The sequence below is a fragment of the Cervus elaphus genome, chromosome 10, assembly GCF_910594005.1.
Source record: "Cervus elaphus chromosome 10, mCerEla1.1, whole genome shotgun sequence".
Lineage (NCBI taxonomy): Eukaryota > Metazoa > Chordata > Mammalia > Artiodactyla > Cervidae > Cervus > Cervus elaphus.
In genome coordinates, this window is record NC_057824.1 from 25,729,696 (window position 1) to 25,750,924 (window position 21,229).

Below are 21,229 nucleotides of genomic sequence, written 5' to 3' on the forward strand. Positions count from 1 at the left end.
TCAGCGTGCTGGCGTGCCAGGCTCAGGTTTAGTGAGAGGAAGCGCAGCCCTGAGGAGTCGGAGGAGCCTTCTGGAGTTGCGTGACCACAGACAGAGCACGAGCAGTCCTGCCTCTCCTGTGTCAGGCACACCCAGTGGGAGTGAGCTTCCCCTCTGAGTGGGCCGCCTGCAGCCCTTCTCCTGGTCTCCCATCCCTGTCAATCTGGGCCTGACCTTCACCAGCAGTGGGCTTCACGCCTGTGAAATCTATCAGTGCAACCCAGTGCAACCCTGTTTGCAAATAGTTGAGCTTGGAATTAAAGGTACCCTCTGGGTGGACCTGACCCAGTGATGACTGGCTTACACACATACACTGGCTGGTTCTTCACCAGATCGTTGGTTCTGTTCCCCATGGTCAGGAGTGGATCTGACAGTTTCCAGTCTTGCTTAGGAATCTCACAGCTCATGGCCTTGGCCGCTTGTCTAGTCTGTGTGGCCCTTTAGCTTTTAATTGGCTGGCTGGGTTCTGCATGCATGAGTGCTCAGTCGTGTCTGACTCTGCGACCCCATGGACTAAAGCCCAGCAGGCTCCTCTGTCCTTGGAATTCTCCAGCAAGAATACTGGAGTGGGTTGCCATTTCCTTCTCCAGGAGATCTTCCTGATGCAGGGATCGAACCTGCATCTCCTGCATTGGTGGGCAGATTTTTACCATTGAGCCACCTGAGAAGCCCTGGTCAGGTTCTAACTCTAGTTTAATTCCCTCTAGTCTGTGCCGCACCCCCCCCCTCCCGCCCCCGCCGCCGCCCCATTGGATCTGAGGATCTGTCTGATTTTCAAGGGCAGAATGAGTCAGGATTCAGGACCTCAATGCCCAACAGAGGTGATGAACTCTTCTTACAAGACCAAGCTTTCACTGGCCACACCTGAGTCTAATAGCTCAGGATTCCTGCTTTGATACTCTGTGGGTAAAGTTTCTAGAGAGCTTGATTCTCAATTGAGCTAGAAAAATGTACCCCACCAAAGTCTTTTCTTTGATTGGGTCACTTCACCAATGGAACACTTGCCTGCCTGGACCATTGAGGCATGTATTAATATGGAACACTTGCCTGCCCGGACCATTAAGGCATGTATTAATATGCAGACACACATCCCCAGGTGGGCTGAGTTACATGCACCTTGTTGCTCTAAGCCTTAGACCCGTTAAATGATTCACTGTAGAATCCACAGTCCTGGACAGTATTCAAGGACATATTAAAACACATTGTAGCCTTTTAAAATTCATCAGATGAGTACCTTTCTAGCCTAAATTTCTGTCTCCCTAGGAGTAAAATGTCATCTTAACCCCAGTTTGAGCTTTTAAAAAATCAATTAAATTTACACATTTTATAGTTTTCTGGATGCAAGATTTGTCTTCACCAGTGCATTTCTTTTACCGCAATATGCTGTGTATGTGTTTAGTTATAAATGCGCAGGGATCCCAGTGCACTCGATGGAGATATATTCATGCCTTCATGTACCAATCCAGTCCATCGCATTAAAATAGTTTCCTGAGTCAATGAAATATGTATTCCTTCGTAGCCAAGTCAGCCCACAATAGTTGTATGTTAAAGTTGGTAGTGGTGGTTTAGTTGCTAAGTCGTGTCCAGCTCTTGTGACTTCATGGACTGTGGCCCACCAGGCTCCTCTGTCCATGGGATTCTCCAGGCATGAGTACTGATGTGGGTTGCGATGCCCTCCTCTGGGGCATTTTCCCCACCCAGGGATCAAACCTGCATCCCCTGCACTGAAGGCGGTTTCCTGCATTACAATCGGATTCTTTTCCGCTGAGCACCAGGGAAGCCCATGTTAAAGTTGTTCAGTCGGTAAGTTGTGTCCGACTCTTTGCAATCCCATGGACTGCCACACGCCAGGCTTCCCTGTCCTTCACCAGTAACTCTGGCAGTTGAGCTACCAGGGAAGCCCCTAAAGTTACTTATTAACTATTAAATATCATAGGCATGGGACTTGTATCACTCAGGATAGGCTTGGTTTTTTGTTGGTGTTGTTCGGTCACTTAGTCGTGTCTGACTCTTTGTGAGCCTGTGGACGGCCGCACTCCAGGCCTCCTTGTCCCAAACTCCCAGAGTTTGCTCAAGTTCATGTCCATTGAAACAGTGATGCCATCCAACCATCTCATCCTCTGTCAGCCTCCTCTTCTTCTGCCTTCAGTCTTCCCTGGCATCAGGGTCTTTTCCAGTGAGTCGGCGCTTCACATCAGGTGGTTGAAGTATTTGATCTTCAGCTGTAGCATCAGTCTTCCAATGAGTATTCAGGGTTGATCTCCTTTAGGATGGACTGGTTGGATCTCCTTGCAGTCCAAGGGACTCTTAAGAGTCTTCTCCAACACCACAGTTCAACAGCATCAATTCTTCAGCACTTAGCCTTCTTTATGGTCCAACTCTCTACTGGAAAGACCTTGAGCACATGGACCTTTGTTGGCAAAGTGATGTCTTTTATTTTTAATATGATGTCTAGGTTTGTCTTAGCTTTCCTGCCAAGAAGCCATCATCTTCTAACTTCATGGCTGCAGTCACCATCTGCAGTGATCTTGGAGCCCAAGAAGAGGAAATCTGTCACTACTTCCACCTTTTCCCCTTCCATTTGCCATGAAGTGATGGGACCAGATGTCATGATCTTAGTTTTCTTAAGTCGGCTTTTTCACCCTTCTCTTTAACCCTCATCAAGAGGCTGTTTAGTTCCTCTTTACTTTCTGCCATTAGACTGATGCCATCTGCATATCTGAGGTTGTTGATATTTCTCCCAGCGGTCTTGATTCCAGCTTATAGCTCATCCGGCCCAGAATTTCACATGATTTGCTCTGTATATAAATTAAGTAAACAGGGTGACAATAAACAGCCTTCTTGTACTCCTTCTCCAATTTTGAACCAGTCAGTTGTTCCATATAAGGTTCTGACTTTTGCTTCTTGACTGGCATAGACGTTTCTCAGGAGACAGGTAAGATGATCTATTCCCATGTCTTTAAGAGTTTTCCACAGTTTGTTATGGTTCGACAGAGATAACAAACAGCACCGTGATCTTGGCAGCCGAAATCACCCAGGCTCACGCTTGGGTCCATCACGTGTTGTTGGTGAGGAGCTCTGCCACTCACAGCATCACCGCCCAGGCTACTGGAGCCTCCTCTCACCACGCTTATGGCAGCAGGACAAGGGACAGAGGCAGACCGGATGCTGGTTCTTACAGCTTCTGCCTGAAAGTGGGTACATGTCCATGCTGTTCTCTGGCCTCTGCACCTGCCCTTCCCTCTGCCAGGAATGACTTTTCGCCTGTCTCTGCCCGGACCACTCCTTCGGCTTATGAGGGCTCAGCTCAGCTCCACTCCTCAGAGAGAAGTCTTCCCCAGCATCCTGGTCAATGCTGCCCCCTCAGCCAGTCTCTAGCCCATCACTTTGTTTTCATTTTTGCCCAGCCTCTCTCGGCACATACTCTGAGTGGAGATGGTTTCTTTGTGTCTTTGAATAGCATCCTTCTCTCTGCCCTGGAATGGAAGCTCATGAAAACTGCTCTCTCCGGTTCCTAGAATAGAACCCAATACACCAGAGACGCTTGTGGCCTGAATGAATGACTACATGAACAGAAACGAAATGGCAAAGTTTCCCTTTTATTCTCTTTACTTTACTGGGTCTTGGCACAAATGCAGAAAAATCTGAATTCCAAAAAGGAGTAGAGTAACTCTCAGGGTATGTTTAGAGGTTGTTCCCATTCCGCTTTTGGCTGAATGTTTCTTGTAGGATGAGCAGAAGACCGGCAAGCCTTTACAGACAGGAAGGCTGGCTGCCTAGCGACCAAAGGTCGTGGCTTGAGAGCTCCCTGTCCAAATGGATTTGACTGGTACGAGGACTTAGGTGGAAGACATGTTTTTTGATGATACTACTAAAAATCTCCATTATTGCTCAGTGAGCAAATGAGAATTAAGGGCCTGTCGTTCCTTCTTAGGATAATGGAGTCAGTCTCTGAAAGTTCATTTGACACAAAGGCAAGGCGAATCGCTTTCCCCCGAGCTGCAGATAATTCAACTTGTTGGAGAAGTTATGCATTAAAGTTCTCATTAAAAACACACACACCAGTGTGCTGTGGAGGAACCGACGGGCACTCGCTGAGCCGTGGAAAATGCTTTGCAACTCCCTAGAGGTGTAGATTTCAATGCAGCTGCCGGTGCCAATGGCAGGACCCCAGCAGAAGTTTGAGACAGCAGGAGGAACAAGCAGGCATCTCGGAGGAATACAGAGGTGAATTCTTCCACTTGGCAAACATGTCGCAAGATCAGGATTGTCATGCTAGGTGTGCGGAGTCAGAGATGATTCAAAGTGTGGTCTCTGTCTTCACACAGTTCACAGTCTTGTGAGGAGAAAAGCTAGTGAATCCTGCAGATTGGAGGGGGGTCCCAGTGAGCTCAGAGGAGAATGAGGAGGGGGAATCAGGGCTGCTTTCTCTTGGAGAGACGATACTCAAAGGGCCAGCAGGCATCTTGGTGATGAGTCTCACATGAGGGAGCAGGTGGGAACGTAGGCAGTTGTGGGGAGGTCCTCCCCGTCCGTGTGCCGTTTCCTCCGTGTGTCTGTGTTAGCCTCCGATGAATGCCTTTTAACTAATACCACAGACCTGGCAGTTGAGAGCAACACGCATGTGTTGTCTTACAGTTCAGGAGGTCAGGAGTCTAAGCCAGGTCTCACTGGGCTGAAGTCTAGGTGTGGGCACAGCTGATTCCTCCTGGTGGCTCCAGGGAAGAATCGTTTCCTGGCCTTTTGCAGCTTCTGGAGGCTTCCTGCATTCCTTTACCTGTGACCCCTGTCTCCATCTTTAGTGCCACATCTCTCTGACCACTCTGCCATAGTCCCATCTTCTGCTGACCACACCAGGGAAAGGTTCTCTGCTTTTGAGATTCATTGTGGTCCAACCAGGTAACCCAGGAACATCTCCCCATCTCAGGGTCCCTCATCACCTCTGCAAAGTCCCTGTTGCTATGTGAGGTAGTGTAGCCAGGTCCTGGAGATCAGGGTGAGAGCATCTCAGGGAAGATGATCAAATCAGTCAGTCTTAAGGGAAATGAACCCTGAATACTTGTTGGAAGGACTGATGCTAAAGCTGAAACTCCAGTATTTTGGTCATCTGATGCGAACAGCTGACTCATCGGAAAAGTCCCTGATGATGGGAAAGATTGAGGGCAGAAGGAGAAGAGGGTGTCAGAGGATGAGGTGGCTGGATGGCATCACCGATGCAGTGAACGTGAACTTGGGCCAACTTCGGAGATGGTGAGGGACAGAGAGGCCTGCCGTAGGGGTGCAAAGAGTCGGACACGACTGAGTGACTGAACAACATCTCAAAGGAGGCATCCTTCTGCCTGCCTCACACTTCCTCCCTTGCCTGGAGCAGAAAACCATCCCCGTGACCTCACTCTACAAATGAAACAAGAGACACACGGAGGGGAAGTGACTTGTCCAAGGTCATCTCACTTAGTGGTGTCAGTCCAGGCAGACGGTCTGCAGGGTCCTACGCCTGCACCCTCTCACTACAGGTCTGCCACGGAGGATGCTGGAGGACGGGCGAATGTAGATTATTTAGCCGTTGCTCGGTTGGTGGACATTGACATTGATTTTTTAAGTCAGTTTCTTTATTTTTTAATTTTTTAAAAATTAAAGTCGTGCAGTCATGCAGTCGTCCACGAGTTGTGCAGGATCTTAATAGTTCCCTCGCCAGGGTTGAACCCAGGTCCCCTGCAGTGGAAGCAGAGTCTTAACCGCTGGGGGACTGCCAAGAAAGTCCCTTAAGTCAGTTTCTTAACCTCGTTGGTATAGAAATCAGGGAGCAGGTGAAGCCAGAGCCCTTGATTGCCTCTCCCTTCTCCTGAACCATCCAGGTTCACACACCACCCACCCTCACTTAGGGGCCATTTTAGAGCTAGGAATTGTGCCTTTATAGTCAACCCACAGGCTTACAAACCTTCCTGATAAACCTAAGTGTATGCAACCTAAGTGTATGCATTCATTCACCTATTTGTGTATGTATTCCTTCTGTAGGTCTTTGCCAGCCCTGAGAGTAAAACAAAAAGGATAAAGGTTCTCACTCACTCACTAGCTGTGTGTGCCTGGGCAAGTTATCTGACCTCTCTGTGTCTCAGTCTCTGCTTCTATGTACCAGGGGTAGTGTCAGCATTTCCTTCCTAGTGTTGTTATGAGGATTTGAGGTGGTAATGTGTCTACAGCGCTCACAACTGTGCCTGCCTATAGTAAGCTCTGCATGCCAGTTGGTTAAAGGGGTCGCATGGCTCCGTAGTGAGATGGAGCAAGTGGACACATAAGTACGCACCTCCTTCCCGTAGAGGATTCTGAGACTCTGAGCCCAAGCAGTGGACAAGCCTGATACAGGTGGTCTCTCCGGAGCCCCCTCACTTTTGTGTGCATGTTAATGCCAGCCATCCTGTGTCTGGCTTGTATACTGAAGGCTCTATAGTCATTTTCTCATCCTGCAGGCCCTGTAGAAGGATGTTTTACAGACGAGGAAACAGGCTCGGCTGCTGTAAGCCTGCCACCCAAGGTCCTGCAGCTCCCATCAGGGATCAAGTCTGGCTTCTGCTGATGGCCCGGTGCCTCCTGGTCGAGACGCCCACGTGACCCGCCCTCCCACCCAGACCCGGGAGCCGGCACCGCAGGGAGTCACGTGGTACCGCAGGTTTCTCTGCAGAAAGGCAGCGTCTCGTGGGATTCTCCCAGGAGCACCCTCGTGTGGGGAAAAGATCCAGAAGGCAATGCAGATAGGCCACCCAGTCGGAACCGAGACACAGGGAGCGCAGACACGGTCCCCGGAAGCTCACGGTTTTCCAGAGAGAAAAGATGCTTCAGCTGAATAAAGCCATAAACGCAAGCTTGTTTCTCTTTTGACACCCTGCCAACTACTGTGTAAATAGTCCTGGTACTTAATGTATTAAACAAGAAGGAGAAAGAAATTGGGCTCATTATACACCACACATTTGTGTTTCCCTTTAATACAGTGAAGAGCCTCTTAAGATATTTTCCAGAGAGCAGTTGCCAAAGTCATCTGGCCAGAAAAATTGTCTCAGGAGAGAAACAGTGCTGAGCCTCGGATCTAGAGTATATATGCCTACCTATGGAGGTGTGGATTCTTGGGGCGGGGGGGGAGCTGCTCTATAGCATCTAATTAAAATCCAGTTTAAAAAAATCAAGATCATTTTATAAACGAATAGTCCAGAGCCTCAGCTAGAGGTGTAATTCCCGCTTTGTTCCCATCCCCTGCGTTTCCTGTGTAGTATATGAAGAGTTTGATTCCAAGAGGATCATCCTGGTGGTCTCAAGTCACAGACCTTGCAGGTGCCACCTCCTCCAGGAAGCCTTCCCTGAACTCGAGTGTCAGCTCTCTTTCCCCTGACTTCCTTTTTCATGCTCCCTCTAGGCTGCCTGATACACAGTCCTCTCTTTGCCCCCATTATCCCATGCAATTAGAGAGCAGGACCAGGCCTGCTGAATCTGTGTCTTCTCAGCATCTCACTCAGTGCCTGGCATGTAGCAGGTGCTGAATTAAATGTTGTTTTCTTTGTAAACGTTTATTTATTTTTGGCTGTGCTGAGTCTTCACTGCTTCATGCAGGCTTTCTCTATTTGCTGCAAGCAGTAGCTACTCTCCAGTTGCAGTGCGTGAGCTTCTCATTGCGGTGGCTTCTCATTGCCGTGGCCTCCTCAGTAGTTGCTGCCCATGGGCTCAGTAGTTGTGGCGTATGGGCTTAGTTGCCCTCTTGCCCCACAGCAGGTAGAATCTTTCCAGACCAGGAAACAAACACATGTCACTTGCATTGGCAGGCAGATTCTTAAGCACTGGACCACCAGGGGAGTCCAAACGTGTTTGATGAACAAATGAACTCAAGCTCCATCGATATCAGTGTGTGACACCCGTGTTCTGTGGCTTCAGCTCCCTTTCTCCTCGGTTCCCTGCATCACTGAATACTTTTATTTATTTTCTAGGAGCATATATCAAAGAGCTGTAAGTGTTGCAGAAGATCCCGCATGCCACAACACTCAAAGCTCTTTGGTAATTGCTCTTAGAAAGATGCTCAGGCCCTACCTGCCCTCTGGATGTAGACCCAACAGTGAGAATATTCACAGGAGGGTCTGCAAAGACATTGCATCAGCCGTGCCTTGTGACTCACCAGGGCCCTGGCCCCCCAGTTCACCAGCCAGCTTTCCCCTCTCTCCGCTCTGGTGGAGGCCTCTGCTGCAGCAGTGTGGAACCCATTGGTTTGGAAATGACCATGAATTATAGAACACTGGACTCGCTCCTGGGCATTAAGGGTTGCCCCACATATTTCCGGGGCTGTTAAGTAACTTGTATGTCACTGTTTAATCTCCCTTCTAGCTCTGAAGACCCTTCTGAACATGCTTAATCCATGTCATGTCTGCTTTCCCCTCCTCACATTTTTGGACAACTGCTTAAAATCACAACCCAGAAGAGTACCTCTCAGCTTTCACTCACATCTCCAATAAGTAAGAATAATTGCTCCCTTCCTCTTAAGTGCTTCCATTGACACTCAAGAGCTGTGTGTTGCAATCTCGGTTCATCTCAGCAACTAGGGAAAAACATCCGTAGTTTCTCAAGTTGCCACCATTTAGTTCTGTCCCCATTGCCAGGTTTCTGGGGTCAGAATTCCTCATGTACGGAGGGAGCCATCCACTTCCCCTTGACTTTCTCTGCAGCATGTGCATTTTTATTTTATTTTTTTCAATATTTATTTATTTGGCTGCTCTGGGTTATAGTTGCGGCATGCAGGCTCTAGTTCCCTGACCAGGAATTGAGCCCTGCATTGACAGCACGGTGTCTTAGACACTGAACCACCAGAGAAGTCCACTTAGGCATTTTTAGAAGCTTTGCAATTTGGCAGTTTGGCTTCTAAATTGCCAGAGGCCAGGAGGCTAAGGGTGTGGGCTTTGATGTGCCATTAGCCACAGTGAGACCCTGTCTCTGATTCCCTGGTGGCTCAGATGGTAAAGCGTGTGCCTGTGATGTGGGAGACCCAGGTTTGATCCCTGTATCGGGAAGATTCTCTGGAGAAGGAATAGCAACCCACTGCAGTATTCTTGCCTGGAAAATCCCATGGACGACAGAGCGTGGCAGGCTACAGTCCATGGGATGGCAAAGAGGTGGACACGACTGAGCCACTTCACTTTCCTTTCTTTGCCTTTTGGCATACACTGTCCACATGACCTCAGGCAAGCCTGTGACTCAGTTGTCTCAGCGGTCACGTGGGATGAGGGCTTTTGTGATGATCCGATGAGGCGCTGCTACTTAGCTGTTAGCCCAGTACCTCAAACGCTAGCTTGAAATAATAGGTCTACAGAGAAGCCTCCCGAGTTTGGTTGCCATTCTTCTGTAACCTCTGATGACTCAAACACAGGCATGCTGGTTCTTTCTTCCCTTCCATCATCTTCCTCTCCCTCTTCATTGCTCTCGTTGCTGTGGTGGTGGGTTTTTTTTTTGTTTTGTTTTTTAAACTGAGGTATAGCATATCTCCAATCTTAAGTGTGCTGCTTGATGGATTTTAGCAAAATGAACACGCCTGTGCTAACAGCACAGAGACCAAAGCATAGACCGTTAGCAGAACTCCCAGCCTCCACTTGTTGCTCTCCACACAGGGGTGGCAACTCTCCTGATTTCTAGTTCCATCGATTCATTTTGCCTGGTTTAGAATTTGACATCAGTGTGATGATAGAGTCTGTCCTCCTTTGTGTCTGGCTTCTTTCTCTCAGCATCACGTCTGTACGATTCATTCATGTTCCTACAAGGAACAATCTTTTCTCATTGCTGTGTAGTATTCCATTGCATGGAAAGTTGCACTGTATAAATTCCATTGAGAAGATTCCATTGTATGAATATATCACAATGTTTTGTTGTTGTTGTTGTTTGACTGATGCTGGATATTTGGATGGCTCAATTAATGTAGTGCTTAATTAGCGACCTTGTACAGAGGTGTCTTCTAGTGGAGATCAGCCCTCATTTCTGTGGGTCTATACTTAGGAATGGAATTGCCAGGTCAGAGGATGGGCATGCTCCACTTAAGTAGATACTGCCAGAGAGCTTCCCAGAGTGGTTATCCAATGGTATATTATTACACAGTGATGAATTCTTAAAAGAAGGGGAAAAAATGTAAGAAAATTAGAGATTCCAAGAGAACATTTTATGCAAAAATGGGCACAATTAAGGATAAAAATGGTATGGACCTAATAAGCAGAAGATATTAAGAATAGGTGGCAAGAATACACAGAAGAGCTATACAGAAAAGATCTTCACAACCCAGATAACCACGGTGGCATGACCACTCACTTAGAGCCAAACATCCTGGAATGTGAGGTCAAGTAGGCCTTAGGAAGCAATCACTTTGAACAAAACTAGTGGAGATGATGGAATTCCAGCTGAGCCATTTCCAAACCTAAAACATGGTGCTGTGAAAGTGCTGTGTTCAGTATGCCAGCATACTTGGAAAACTCGGCAGTGGCCACAGGACTGGAAAAGATGGTCAGTGTTCATTCCAATCCCAAAGAAGGGCAATGCCAAAGAATGCTCAAAATACCACATGATCGCACTCATCTCACACGCTAGCAGGGGCTTCCCTGGTGGCTCAGGGGTTAAAGCGTCTGCCTGCAATGCGAGAGACCTGGGTATGATCCCTGGGTCGGGAAGATCCTCTGGAGAAGGAAATGGCAACCCACTCCAGTACTCTTGCCTGGAAAATTCCATGGACAGAGGAGCCTTGTAGGCTACAGTCCACGGGGTCGCAAAGAGTCGGACACGACTGAGCAACTTCACTTCACTTCACTTCATACTCTAGCAAAGTAATGCTCAAAATTCTCTAAGCCAGGCTTCAACTGTACATGAACCAAGAACTTCCAGATGTTCAAGCTAGATTTAGAAAAGTCACAGGAACCAGAGATAAAATTGCCAGCATCTGTTAGATTATAATCCAAAAAGCAAGAGAATTCCAGCAGAACATCTACTTCTGCTTTATTAACTAGGCTAAAGCCTTTGACTGTGTGGATCACAACAAACTGTGGAACATTCTTAAAGAGATGGAAATACCAGACCAACTTACCTGCCTTCTGAGAAGCCTGTATGCAGGTCAAGGAGCAACAGTCAGAACCGGACATGGAACAACGGACTGGTCCCAAATCGGGAAAGGAGTACGACAAGGCTGTATATCGTCACCCTACTTATTTAACTTATATGCAGAGAGAGTGCATCATGAGAAATGCCATGCTGGATGAAGCACAAGCTGGAATCAAGATTGCTGGGAGAAGTATCAATAACCTCAGATATGCAGATGATACCACCCTTATGGCGGAAAGTGAAGAGGAGCTGAAGAGCCTCTTGATGAAAGTGAAAGAAGAGAGTGAAAAAGTTGGCTTAAAACTCAACATACAAAAAACAAAGATCATGGCATTCAGTCCCATCATTCCATGGCAAATAAATGGGGAAGCAATGGAAAGAGTGAGAAACTTTATTTTCTTGGGCTCCAAAATCACTATAGATGGTGACCTCAGACACGAAATTAAAAGATGCTTACTCATTGGAAGAAAAGCTATGACAAACCTAGAAAGCATATTAAAAAGCAGAGAAATTATTTTGCCAACAAAGGTCCGTCTAGTCAAAGCTATGGTTCTTCCAGTAGTCAGGTATGGATGTGAGAGTTGAACCATAAGGAAAGGTAAGCACCGAAGAATTTATGCTTTTGAACTGTAGTGTTGTAGAAGACTCTTGAGAGTCCCTTGGACTGCAAGGAGATCCAACCAGTCAATCCTAAAGGAAATCAGTCCTGAATATTCACTGGGAGGACTGATGCTGAAGCTGAAACTCCAATACTTTGGCCACCTGATGCAAAGAGCTGGCTCATTGGAAAAGACCCAGATGCTGGGAAAGACTGAAGGCAGGAGGAGAAGGGGATGACAGGATGAGATGGTTGGATGGCATCGCCAACTTGATGGATGAGTTTGAGCAAGCTCTGCGATTTGGTAATGGACAGGGAAGCCTGGTGTGCTGCAGTCCATGGGTCAAAAAGAGCCAGACATGACTGAGAGACTGAACTGTCTAACCGAACTGACGGTAATGAGCACTGATGTTCCTGCTACCTGGAATTCATAGCTGTTCCTTTTTTTTCATATTTGCTGTTAAGCTTTTAAAATTTATTACAGAATATTTTACACATGCCTCAGAATACATGGAAAAATATAGTGAGCCTGCATGTATCATTATCCAAATTTAATAAGTGTTAACGTTTAGAAATTAAACATTTCAGATATAGCTGAGTCCTCTGTATCGTTGTTCCCAGAGGGACCCAACCCGTGGATCTGCACATTGTTTCTGTTTGTGGTTTTACACTTTCATTATCATACACATGCTTAGGAGAGGGTTTGCCTTTTATGACATTGCATAAATGATAGCAATCTTTTTATCTTTTCACATGTTGTGTTTTCCACCAACATTACCTTGTTGAGATCTATACATTTGGATGCATGTCCTTCTAATTCACTAACTGCTGTACTTGTATTCTGTTGCACAAATATTCAATGTTGTATATATTTATTGATTCTCCCTTTGACAGGCATTTATTAGGTTGTTTACGAGTTTCCTTATTCATGCATTGTTACTGTGAATGTCCTTCCACATCTCCTGACACACATGTTTTAGAGTCATTGGGGATGTCTTCTGAGTGAGGTGCCAGCTCACAGGTCATGTTTGTTTTCAACCTCCCTAGCTGTTGCCAAATTGCCCTCCCCGATAGTGGGACCAAGTGTTCCCTCCCAACCAGGAAGATTTGAACTCCCCGTTGTTCTCAACAATAGTTGGCACCGTTAAGACTTACAATTTATGTTTTGCCAACACAGAGAACAGGATGGTACCTCATCGTTTTTTTATGTATTTGCCTCATTACTGATAAGGTTGGTGATGTGTTCGTAACAAGCCTGATGAGTCATTCCTGGTTTTTGACCCTTTGTATCTCCTCTTCCCTCTCTTTCTGGTCTGTGTCCTTTGGTCATTTTCCCACCGGGATTCTTGTTTCTTGCTTGTTGGTTTCTGTAATCTCCTCATGTTTTCTGGATGCCACCCTTCGCGCGTTCTTTTAAAAAGACGTGACTCTTTCCTTCATCTCCAGTAAACCTCCCACCTTGCTCCCCTGCCACCACCTCTTCCTTCCTGGGCTTCCCACGGGCTCGGTGCCCATTTCCCCCACAGCTTCCAGAGCGCCTTAGTGCTTACACATGTTTCCACATCTGCTTTTCCAGAAGAGCACCGACTTCTCATCAGCCTCTACATGCCAAGACTCTGACGTGTAGTTCACCATCACTGGGGGCTGGTCAGTGGGTACTGGCACAAAGGAACTTGAGGCCCCAGGTTGCATTTTTTAATGTGCACTCAGGGTTCACCCCTCCATGGCTCCTCTGCTCGAGATGGAGTTCAGAAAGCCTTGTGTGTCCAAGAAGTGTTGAACACAATTTCCTCTGCTTCTTTGGAGAGCCAGTCTTCTCTACCACTAAGCTAACTGCCTCCTTGGAACTTTCTTATCATTACTTTCTCAACTCTTCTGCCTTCCCAAGGAAAGCAAGGTACTTTTTGTAATGAGTTTAGAAGCTTTTTTGAGTCAAGTGCCTGATCCTCATAAGCCCATGAGAAGGGAATGTTTTGTATCATAAAGGAGGCTTTGATGCTGGCTTTTAGCTCTCCCTCCTGACCTGGGCAGCAGTATTCCTAGCAGCAGGAGATAAACAAGCCCTCTTTCACATCAGCACTGCCATCTTACTAAGAATAGCAGCTGTTCATTGAGTGCTAACTCCGTCCCAGCCTGGTGCCAAGGGCTTGCCTGCTCATTGTCAGGTGGCCGAGGACCCACTATCCCTGCCCCACCCCAGGCCACTGTCCGTGTCTCCTTCTTAGGTCTTGAACCCTCAAGCTCTTCTGTGCCTTAGGGCCTTTGCATGTACAGTTCCTCCTGGACCACTCCATCCCTCACCCTTCCTGTGACTGATGTTTCTCATCTATCAGGTCTCAGCTTAAATCCTACCTCCTCAGGTAACCCTTTCCCAGCCCCCCAGAATAAGTGCTCTCTCTCCACTGGAGTCTTTTTCAGCCCAGTGGGCTTTTTTCCTTTTTCCTTTGTAACATTCATACATTTTGTAACTGTGGGGTTTCTCCGATGGCTCAGTGGTAAAGAATCCACCTGCAGTCAGGAGACTTAGGAGATGCAGGTTTGATCCCTGGGTTGGAAAGATCCTCTGGAGGAGGAAATGGCAACCCACTCCAGTATTCTTGCCTGGAGAATTCTGTGGACGGAGCAGCCTGGCGGTCTACAGTCGATGGGGTTGCAAAGAGTCAAGACACAACTGAACACGCATGCAGTGTTCATACATTTTATAACTACAGTGATTTGTTTAAACATGGTCTATGTGTGCAGAGAGCGTCGTGTGTGGGGAGGAAGCTATTTAAGGATTTCAAGCAGAGGAATTACAGTGATCTCATTTTTATTGTGGACACATCGCTGTCATGCGGAGGATGGCTCGATGGGGTGAGCGGGGAGACACATGCCAGGTCATGGGCAGAACAGCTGCTCCTGGTGCCAGTGAGGTTTGGTTTGTCCAGAGGACTGGGAGGGTCATTAGCAGACCTGGAGATGTGGGGTCCAACCTGCAGAGACGGAGCCTTGTAGGAGATGGACACACATCGGCGACTGTACTGTCGTGTTGGGTCCCATCCCCTGCCCTGGACAGAGGCCCAGCACGGAAGTTGTCAGCTGATGGCACCCTGGGCGCAGTCCACCTGAGACACAGTTTGTATTTGATGATGGTGGTGATGAGGTTCACAGCGACAACCGTGATAATAAACCATGTCTGCAGTTCAGAGCACACAGGCTGCCCAGCTATAAGAGGCCAGTCTTTATCTTGGACTTTCTGGTGGCATCGGTTGGCAGGAGCTGAGGCTGGTCCTTCGATGGGGCGGGTGCTGCCTGGGCTGCCAGGCTGCTCTGCTTCTCTTGCTGCCTGTCCCTGAAGGCTTTTGAACTTACCATCTCTGGGAGTTCAGGGCAGACTTCTTGGACGGGATAGCTTTTCAAGGAAGCTTTGAAGAATTAAGTAGAAGAGGAAAGGGTGCTCAGTCAGGGGAAAGCCTCTGCACTGGTCCAGAAGCCTGAAAAATTAACAGGTCCAAGCGTGTGTTGGATCTGTTATGTCCCAGTGCTCCAGCCCCTCAGCTGGACAGCGTGGAGGTCCAGTGACGGCTCTGGCCTTGGATGAAGTCCCGGTGAGCAAGAAGCACAGTTATATTCGATCCCTGGGCCATGTGCTTTCTCAGGAGCTTGGATCTGCTCCTTGCTGTTATCTCCAGAATGTCTGACTTTGAAGATCTGAGAAACCAGCACTCAGGGGAGTGGAGCAAACTGCAAACAGCCAGGATCCTGAGAAGTTGTGAGCTCTTGTCAGAGAGGCCCTTAGAGCAAAAACAGATCAATGGAAAGCTTCAGTAATTTCCAGATAAACTCTCCTTCACCCTTTCATTTCACAGTCTGTGTTATGTATCCATGGTACATCAAGTCTTAACACTTATGAGGTGAATGAGATGAATTTCTTGCCCTCAGGGAGTTTACAGTTTAGAAGGGCAATAGGTAGATCACCCCCAGGAAGTACTATAGGGGAGGCTCAATCAGGGTTTCTGTGGGTGCAGAGGGGAGGGTATATCTAGGAGGCTTTTTACTGCAAGTGAAAAAAAAACCCAAATCAAGCTATTTTTAATTTAAAAAGAGGATTTGTTGGCTTCTGTAACATAGCAGTCGAGAGCTGACTTCAGGAATGGCTGGATTCAGGAGTTCCGTGACATCATCAGAGGCCAATATTTTGGCCAATCATCTTCTCTTTTGCTCACTCAATCTCTTGCTTCTTATCTGTCTACCTATCTGTTTCTCTCTCCACCTGCTTTTTTTGTGAGTTGGCTGCATTTGCAGTCAGCCTCCCCTCTTGTGGCAAAGATGGTCACACAGCTCCAGGCTTTCTCTGTATCCCCTTAGCAGCTCAGGCAGAAAGAGCCAATCTCCTTTCGGTGTTCTGGTCTTGGCACTGACACTCACTGGCCCAGTTTGAGTCCTATGCCTATTCCAGGGTCAATAGTAATGACTGTGATTGGCCAGGTCGTGTGCTCAGCCTGGAGTCAAGGGGTGGAATTAATCCCATCCCAGCCCTGTGATCTGAGAGTGGGAAAAGGTTGATTTTTCCCCAGGGGAATATTATAGCACTGTCACCAGGAAAGAAGGGCGTGAGGAGTGTGTAGGTGAAACAGCAGGGGGACTAGCCTGGGGCAGAAGGAAAAGAGAGAGATCAGACAAGCTTCAGAACAGAGGGGAGACCTGAAGGATGAGCAGGGTCCAGCTGTTGAGTGAGATAGGGAACTCCAGGCAAGGGAGATGGCACTTTGGAAGCCAGAGTTCCTGGAGCAGCTCCACGCTTCCGGCTTCTTGGGAAGCCATGTGGAGGATGAACAGCAGGAGAGACTGGCCCAGAGAAATGCCCAGAGGTCTACAGACTTCTCGAGAGGAGGATCATGCATTCATTCACTCATTCATTCAACAAATCTTTCTTGAGCACCTACTGTGTGCCAGCCACTGAGGCTAAATAGATAAGGGCCCTGCTTGCACAGAGCTTGCAATTTGGGAAGAGGAGGGCATGAAGAGGGAGGACAGATGCTATCTGCTGAAACAAACATATAGATAGTTTCTGATCTCTGAATAACATGCTAGGTCAAACAGATTTAATGCTAGACAGATGATGTCTGCTTAAACAAACATATAGATGGCTTCTGATCCCTGAATAACACACTAGGTCAAACAGATTTAATGCTAGAACTGTCCTGGAAAACCGTCCTGGGAAAGGTTACCCAGGTCAGAGGAGGTATTAAGTTATAAACTGAGCAGTATGGAATTTCTTCAGCCTTCAAAGTACAAAAACAAATAATAATAATAATAATTTTTTTTTTTTTTTTTTGCACAGTGCTACCAACCAAAGTAAAATTACCCAGCTTCCTTTGAAAGACAAGGGTGAAAATAGAGAGGTAGTAGGTTTTCAGCTAGCAATGGACTCTCATTTGGACTTGACCTTCTGCTGCTTGATGTTTGAGGCAGCTCCATGTGTGGGTAATGGATCTGTAATTTGTTTTGGACAGGTGCATACATCTTTGGGGGAAGCTAGAAAAATGAGCCAGCTGGGCCACCCTGGCATCCTGCTTAATCCTCATTTCCGGCTTTTATCCTCTCCCCTCGCCCTCTGCTCATGCCTCTTCTTACAGTGGGGGATCCCTGCAAAAAGTGCAGACTAGAGTTTCACACAGGCATTCTTCAAATCAGAGCATCAAATAAGGGACGGTTTTGCTATCTGGGGACTTCCCCTCAGTGCTCAGACAGATCTGGAGAGCTATAAATCATGTCCCTTGGCATTGCTTTGGGGACTGTCGCAGACACCTCGAGTACATTGATTTTGAAAATAACTGGGTGTTACTGTTTTCCCTCTTGCTTAGATTAGTCATCAATGCTGGGAACCAGGTGGCTGATGGTGTGCCAGTAATACTGGTAATGGAACAGGGCAAAAGATGGCTGCGTCTTTTCAGAGTCTCAAACAGGGTGGGAAGTTACCGCCTTCCATGCGTGTGTGCTCAGTCATGTCTGACTCTTTGCAACCCCATGGAGTGTAGTCCTCCAGGTTCCTCTGTCATGGGTTTCTCCAGGAAAGAATACTGCCATTTCTTCCTCCAGGGGATCTCCCCGACCTAGGGGCTAGACCCAAGTCTCTTTTGTCTCTTGCATTGGTAGGTGTTTTGTTTACCACTGCACCCCCTGGGAAGCCTTATTACCTCCCAGGGGTCTGTGTTTAGTCCACATTGCCTGACACTGGTCAGTACCATGGAGAGTTCCACTGCGGTTATCAATTACCTGATGGTTTCCCACTCTGGGTGTATATCTGAATCATTGGGTTTAAACACATTCAGATGCTCAGACCATACCTCAGACCTACTGAATTAGAATCTGTAAGGGTGAAGCCCGAGAATCTATGTATATATTTTTTAAATGCTTGGAAAGTGTTGACACAGCTGGTCTGCAGATCAGAGATGGGAGCCACTGGCCAAAGGCCGAGGAAGAGGAAACAAGTTGCTCGAGGTCACATGATGAGGTGTTCAGAGAGCCAGGACTGGAACGTCTGATGAGTCTGATGAGTCCACTTCTCCTTTTGGCCTCAGCAGGCTCCCTTACTCTCAACCCTGTGCTTCTGGGCCACAGTCTCCAGCAAAAATCTGGTTTAAGATTAATGATATCCAATAGGACCTCAAAGGATGGTTTCAGATTCCGTGTCATATCTATTCTTTCTAAAGATCTCACCACTTAAGGTGTGTTTCTTGCACCATCAGCGTCGCCTCACCTGGTCGCCTGTTAGAAATGTGGAAACTCAGCTCCATCCCCCCTACCCCCCAGGTTCCAGCTGAATCAGAATCTGCGTGTTTAACAGGCTCGCCAGGTGAGTTTGTACACACGACAGTTTGAGAAGCAGTGTTCCAGGGGTTTTGTTGTTCACTGTCTGACCTGGATCCTTCCAGCAGGGCACCATCCCCAGCCCACTGTACCGACGGGGACACTGGCTCAGAGTGGCCTGCTCCAGGGCTCACCCTGATCTAGCCCAGGAGGTCTTACCCTGAGGTCTGAGGATAAAATCCAGGCCATCAATGAACAAGGATCGCACCTTTATTTTCACTAATATCTAACTGACACGTGAACTTAGGCTTCAAACCATGACAGTAGTTGTATCATCTGTGACTTTGTCCCCAATAGAAATCAAGTGCATTATCCAATCATGTGACCGTTGCTGCAGATGGCTCACTGTCCTAAAGCGCACCACCACTTTAAAGGTGGTGATCAGACCTGCCTCTCCGTCTTGTTGTTTATGTCCCGGCAAAGAAACACTTGGACTTCCCAGGTGGCTCAGTGATAAAGAACCCACCTGCCAACACAAGAGCCGAGGGTTCAGTCTCTGGGTGGGGAAGATCCCCTGAAGAGGGAAAAGGCGGCCCACTCCAGTGTTCTTGCCTGGAGAATCCCATGGACAGAGGAGCCTTGTGAGCTGCAGTCCATGGAGTCACAAAGAGTCCCACGTGACTTAGCGACTAAACAACAACAAAGAGACAGTTGCACTGCTCCTCCCAAATGTGACAGATGTGCTTAAAATATATGTGCTTTTCTTTGAATTCTGTGTATCTTGGTTCGTGAATTTCAAAGCACAGTTCTGACAAGGGGATGGCAGGACTTCCCCAAGGCCTCACAGAGAGCCCTGCCAGCGTCCCCCTCACGTCCCCAGGGTCTCCCTCTCTGCCACCCCCGTTGCTCCCAGTCCTGGTGGAGGGCCACCCCCTTCCTCTGCTGTTTTCAGCAGCCTCGCTCTTTCCAGGCTCTTCCCCCTATCCCTTCCCCACCAAGTTCCTTTTTTGTACAAGCAGGTGCTGGCTAAATAATTAATAGGGTGGGAAAACTTGTTGGAAATAGTACAGCTCATGTTTATTTTTAAGCAGCTGAGTTATAGAGCTCTGCTCCAGGTGCAGTGCAGGTGGGGAAAGCATCTTTGGCTAAAAAGAGGCGCTATGAGGTTGATGGGGGCTGCTGCGTGCAGAAGGCGGAGAATTTTTGGATAAGCCAGGGCCCTGGGAGAGCTGGGGGTTTGGGGACAGGTTGGGGCTCCAGCATGAGAAACCCAGGGAAGGAGTGACCCGAACAGTGAGTGCAGGGTGCCCAGGAGGAACCACAGGTGCAGTGAGGAACTGAGCAAAGACCCTCCCAGAGTGGCAAAGGCATGAGAGGAATTTGGTTTATGTGGTTGGAGAGAGCAGGAATGGGTCGCAACTTTGGACATCGCTGGTCCAGGGCTCAGAACCAGCACAACTGGTTTCTCCCTCCCCCTCCTTCCCTATCTCCCTTGTTTTCTCTGTGCTGGCTTCTTCCCTGACAGGTGTTGTCCAAGACAGACCTGCTGGCAGTTCTAGGCTTCTATCATCCTGACAGCAATCCCAGAAGAAAGAGCTGCTTTTCCAGCAGTTCCAGCAAAAATTCTGAAATTAAATTTCCCTAGTCTGTCTGGATGATGTGCTCATTTGTTTTTAAAAATAGCTTTAATCTACTTTTTTTGTCTACAGGTTTGCCTGTTCTGGAAATATTATCATATGTAAATGGAGTCATATATTATATAGTCTTTTGTGACTTCACAGAAGCATGTTTTCAGGGTTCGTCTGTGTTATATATCAGCACTGCATTTGTTTTTTTTTTTAATTTATTTATTCGTTTATTTGGCTGTGTTGGGTCTTAGTTGCAGCACACAGGATCTTCATTGCATCACGCAGGATCTTTCATTGCGGTGAACGGGCTTCAGTAGTTGCAGCAGGCAGGCTGTCGAGTTGTGGCTTGAGGGCTTGGTTGCTCTGGGGCAGGTGGGATCTTAGTTCCCCAACCCTGCATCTCCTGCATTGTAAGGTGGATTCTTAACTGCTGGGCCAACAGGGAAGTCCTACTGCATTCCTTTCTACTGCCAAATACTGTTCCATTGTGTAGATATACCACATTGTGTGTATCAATGCAGCAGCTGATAGACGTTTGGCTTTCCACTTTCTGGCTATGACGAATAATTCTACCATGGACAAAGCTGAGTGTTTGTGTGGGCATATGTTTCCTTTCTCTTTCATTTCATACTCTTGTTTCATTTCATTCTACCCAGGAGTGGAATTGCTAGATCATATGGGAATTTCTAGATCATATGGTGATTCTGTGTATCACACCTTGAAGAACTGTTTGTTTTCCAAAGTAACTGCACCGTTTTATATTTGCATCAGCATTGTATCAGGGTTCTGATTTCTCCAGATTCTTACCAACACTTATTATTATTTGTTTTTTTAAAACACCACCCTGATGGGTATGAAGTGATATCACATTGTGGTTTAATTTGTGTTTCCCTAATGATAATGAGCATTTTTTTCATGTCCTTATCTTCTTTGTATCTCTTCTTTGGAGAAAGACCTATTCAGATTAAAGTTGGGTTGTCTTTTTATTGTTGAGTTGCAGTAGTTCTTTATGTGTTTTAGAATAAGGCCCTTATCAGATTGATGATTTGCAAATATTTTCTTTCATTCA

The 21,229-nt window shown here is 47.3% G+C and overlaps 1 protein-coding gene and 1 long non-coding RNA gene across 4 annotated transcripts in view; both read left to right on the forward strand.

Annotated features, from left to right (window-relative positions):
* SNX29 (sorting nexin 29) overlaps positions 1-21,229 on the forward strand; it is a 580,903-nt gene that overhangs the window by 477,119 nt on the left and 82,555 nt on the right. The window lies entirely within an intron of this gene.
* LOC122701419 lies at positions 2,910-19,831 on the forward strand. The gene is made up of 3 exons (XR_006343075.1): positions 2,910-5,311; positions 9,024-9,026; positions 19,179-19,831. It is a non-coding gene; the product is annotated as an uncharacterized LOC122701419 (long non-coding RNA).